Consider the following 5,050-nt stretch of genomic DNA (forward strand, 5'->3'; position numbering starts at 1 on the left):
ATAAATGAATACACGAAACGTTTTTTTTGCGATGTTTTGTTGCCCTCTCTTTCTCTCCGCCGTCGCCATAGTACGTGTAGGTGTAAATTACTATCTCCTCGCCGCGCTGTTCATTTGTAAACCCATCCCAGCGGTGCCCATGCTCATTTCATTCCTGATGATGTCTTTTGTGAACAAAAGAACACTATGTTCTAAATGAATTTGTGAAATGCACTGATTGAGTGCGAACCTGTGGTGTTGATAATCCACTTTTACTAATACAGCTGCTTTACGCGTTCTATCCGATTCTGAACCAGAGTTTCTATGCAGGCATACACCTAGTTTATCAACGTTAACGTCACCCTCTTGTTATGAACTGCACTGGCATTTTTTTTAATTTCGGCCAGTCCGCTACTATCATAAATTTTCATCTTGGGGGTTAGACAAGGGAAAGTCAAGAGAAAGCAGGCATGTAGGGCCGTGTACCCGCCTTTCGGCATCGGGAATTTTTTGGGACAAATCATTGTGTTTCAAGTGCGCCTTAACGCTATTCTATTGAAAATATATATTTTCTCTTTGGTTTCAACTCGGATACGGAACCAGTACTTAATGTAAAAACGAGAAGAAAACACCTGAGAACGGGTTATGCACGATATGCACGATCTGACTTTTATCATCTTAATACAGTCGTGGATACGGTAAAGTCGCGGATAAAAGCCGGGCTTATAAGCACATAAGCCACTTTCTGCATCAGGCTTTAATGCAAACCAGGCTTGTATGCAAACCATGCTTATATGCACCACTGATATTTTTGCCATGCTTGTATGCACGCTTCTACGGGCGACACGCGTAGATCTACCACTGACTACCAGTATGGCTGCAGTTTTAATATGCACCGTACATAGCGCATGCACTCCTGACCTACCCGATCCGCGCTTGCATAGAAGCCAGGCTTCTACGCGCGACAGGCTTATATCCATTTGACCCGTTTGATTTTCAGGCTTCTATCCGCGATGTGCTTGTATGCAAATCCGGCTTTTATCCGCGACTTTACGGTAGTTGCTGCTTAAGAGAGCATGTCTGAGAATACCAAAGTATGGGTGCAAGTGGATCTCTCCGATTTCGCTCAAAATTTGAAGGTAGGTTCCCTTCGGGGTGTGGATGGATTGTGCAAAGCCCTTGAAAAAGTTTCTGAATGGAACCTTGAAATTTGCATACCCCTCAAAAATGGCCGAAATATCACATTATTTATGGGTCTAGAAACGAGTCACGCCACAGCATATACGAACAAGCTACGAACAAAACTCCATCAAGCCAACATTGCCTTACCTCAGAAGAGTTCCTGGAGCAGTACCGCTTATCCACACCAGGATCCCAGAAGACGAGGTCAATCACCCCCTGACGCCACAGATGATCGTCTTGAAAATGGCCAATTTAAATTGCTGGCAAAACAGCCAGGTACGTCCTCAATTGGCCAGAACTATACACCGGCAGATAGAAGAACACCTCTTCTAGCGCTGATGACATGTCCCCCATCTTCCTTTTGGGGTTTTCTTGAAATAAACTTTTTTGAATTTTTCTACTGGACCATGCTGAAATACGGCCAAAGTCATACCTGCGCAGGAGAGCTCGCCCCTCCGCGACGTCTCCTCAGCAATTTCTACTCCAACACTACTCCCAAGGCCGCAGAACAAAGTGTATTGTTGACTCTGACAAGGAAAAGCAGCGGTGATCACTTGTCACTCCAAACGACAAGCTTCTCCTTGCGCGACCAAAATTTTTTTGTGCGACTGTTGATGCAAAAGTGACTGAAGTCCTGAGCGCAATTCTTGAATTTTACTACAAGAGGTACGGTGAAATCGCGGGCCTTGTGACGCAAGAATGCCAAGTCGCGTGGATCACGGTTCACGAGATTTCAGATTCTTACATGACACGTGACCGTATCCAAGGAGTTATTATTATTATTATTATTATTATTAGACACGATCTCATAGCATGTGACAAGCATAGCTAATGCAGGGACAGAATCCACTGAGACAAGGGTGTTGAGCCAGCCACGGCAATAGTAAGCTAGGAAAACAAAGCAAATATGAAGAAAGTTGTCTAATCACCACCTTTCCCGCCGCGGGCATGATTGAGCCATCATGCCCGCTGCCCTTGGCAACACTGACGTCACTTCAGGTATGATTGACAATCATGCCCGTGGTCAAGTGGCAACGAGATGTAGCCAATAATGTGACAAGGCGCGGGTTTTGAAGAAAGAAGTGGAAGTGCATGTAGAAGTCATGGAGTATGCGCCTCTTGTATGGATGGGAGCTGCGCAGAGCCACCTCCAGCGTCTGAACAATGTTCAGCGCCGCGCGCTTCATGGCTATCGGCCCTGGGGCCCCCCGGCCCGCCCCCCCTGGCCCCCGCACTGTTGCCTCGCTTGTCTGCCTGTACAAGCTGCACTACTTGCCTGGTCCTCCGCAGCTGCTCTCTGTGTTGCCACCGCGCCACATCATCTCTACCAACCCCAGAACTCGCAGCGAGCACGGTGCTGTCAGTGGCCATGACCACCAGCTCCAACACCAGCTGCCTGCATCTGCCCCGCTGGCACTGAAGCGCTCGTTCCCACACTGCAGCATCAGCGATTGGAACTCCCTCCCTGCCGCTCTCCTATCCCAGCCTCCCCACAGCAAGAGAATGCAATCATTCAAAACGAATGTTTACCGCCATCTTCGCAGCACAAACTGGCTCTGGGCAGTCGATTCCCTATGAATAGTATGACGCTAAGACAGTTTCTCCCCCACAATCGCTCGTGTTAAGCCTTGGGTTTTTGCATCTTTCTCACCTGTACAGCTCTATCTTCTTCTTTTTTCATTGATATGGTGCGTGTTTTTGGCCGTGACGCCGAGACCTCAGGTCGGCAGAGTCATCAATGCCCCACCATCACTGCTGCGTCTCGGTGCAGCGCCTGTTCATTAGTTGTCACGTTTGTCCTAGTCTCCGTACCATTGTCTTTCCTTATTCTTTTCGAGCTGGTTATGTGAATAATAGTAAAAAAAAAAAGAAAGAAAAGAAAGGAATGTCGCTTGTCTTCTTGACTCTTGTTACTTCGTGTGTTCTGGCTGTGACCAGTACAGTGCAGAGTGACTTTTCGCCGAACTGTGCTCGTCTTTGGCTTGTTTCAATGTTTGAGTAGGCTACGTTCCGTGCGTGCGCATGGGTCAAGTAAGAAATCCAATCATACACGGTCTGTCGGGCTTGCTGGCTGAATCATGCCCTCGCTGCCAGCCCTAGGGCCTACGGCCCTGGGAATGGGAGCTCAGGCATGATTCAGCCATCAAGCCCTCCAGACCGTGTATGATTATATACGTCACCTTCGTAAAGTTCGCTTGTTACTCGCCTTGAACGCCCGTTGGTCACACTTGTGTTGTTACTGCGCTCAAAAACACGCTGACAGTGTTGTAGGCCTACGATTCCGAACCGGGGCTTTCCCTGACCATGTAGGTCGAAGACCAGTGAAATGATGATGAAATCGTTCAAATCACACCCTTTATGACGTAGAAATCTGTCATGCAGTTCACGCGACAAGTGCGTGCAGCCAGTGCTGCTCGCGTGCGCGTGCCGGTCAATTTGATCAACACAAAGCGACCGAGCAAGCAGCTTTCGTCGAGAATCGACATGAAAACAAGGGACTTTTACTGTTGGACTATGTCCGGGATTGCAGGAGGTAAGTGTGAAAGATGAATAACTCTCCATGCTGTACAGGGCATATTTCAACGGCTTGCTGCCATTGCAACACTCCTAGTACAGTTTGTGGGGGCTCTCAGCAGATCAAGCAGGAAATGCAGCTCATCTTACCTCTGCCATCAAGGTCTGTTCCGAGTATATCGAGTAGCGTTCCAGACACGTTCGCGATCGATGGCCGCGTGTCGTGATCCGGGAAGCGTCATCCTACGTCACAGAGCACGCGATCTCACCGTGCATCTTGCAATAAAATTCAAAAACTGCGCTCAGGACTTCAGTCACTTTTGCATCAACAGTCGCACAAAAAAATTGGTGGCGCAAGGAGAAGCTTGTCGTTTGGAGTGACAAGTGATCACCGCTGCTTTTCCTTGTCAGAGTCAACAATACACTTTGTTCTGCGGCCTTGGGAGTAATGTTGGAGTAGAAATTGCTGAGGAGACGTCGCGGAGGGGCGAGCTTTCCTGCGCAGGTATGACTTTGGCCGTATTTCAGCATGGTCGAGTGGAAAAATTCAAAAAAGTTTATTTCAAGAAAACCCCAAAAGGAAGATGGCGGACATGTCATCAGCGCTAGAAGAGGTGTTCTTCTATCTGCCGGTGTATAGTTCTGGCCAATTGAGGACGTAGCTGGCTGTTTTGCCAGCGCTTTAAATTGACTATTTCCAAGACGATCATTTGTGGCGTCAGGGGGTAATGGACCTCGTCTTCTGGGATCCTGGGGTGGCTAAGCGGTACTGCTCCAGGAACTCTTCTAAGGTGAGGCAATGTTGGCTTGATGGAGTTTTGTTCATAGCTTGTTCGGATACGCTGTGGCGTGACTCGTTTCTAGACCCATAAATAATGTGATATTTCGGCCATTTTTGAGGGTATGCAAATTTCAAAGTTCCTTTCAGAAACTTTTTCAAGGGCTTTGCACAATCGATCCACACCCCAAAGGAAACCTACCTGCAAATTTTGAGCGAAATCGGAGAGATCCACTTGCACACATACTTTGGTATTCTGAGACATGCAGCAAATGCAATAACCTTTATCGCCAACTCCGAAATTCCCACTTTCTCTCCATCTGTGACGATTACCGGCGAGATCCTAGGCGTCTTTGGAGCACCATTAACTCAGTCACCCGGCGCACAAACCCAAGAACTGAGCCTCTCGTCCAGGCAGATACCTTGAAAAGGTATTTCCATAGTATTGTGTAAGATACGAACCCGGCTTATGTTGTTCCAAGTGGTATCTCAAGACCGTGTGACTTGCACGAGTTTCGCCCTATTTCTGAGGATGAGGTACTTCGGCACAGAAACTCGACGGTACGAAAGCGCCTGGGTCAGATGGTCTCCTCCCGA

The sequence above is a fragment of the Sycon ciliatum genome, chromosome 1 (assembly GCF_964019385.1).
Source record: "Sycon ciliatum chromosome 1, ocSycCili1.1, whole genome shotgun sequence".
In the NCBI taxonomy this organism is placed as follows: Eukaryota; Metazoa; Porifera; class Calcarea; order Leucosolenida; family Sycettidae; genus Sycon; species Sycon ciliatum.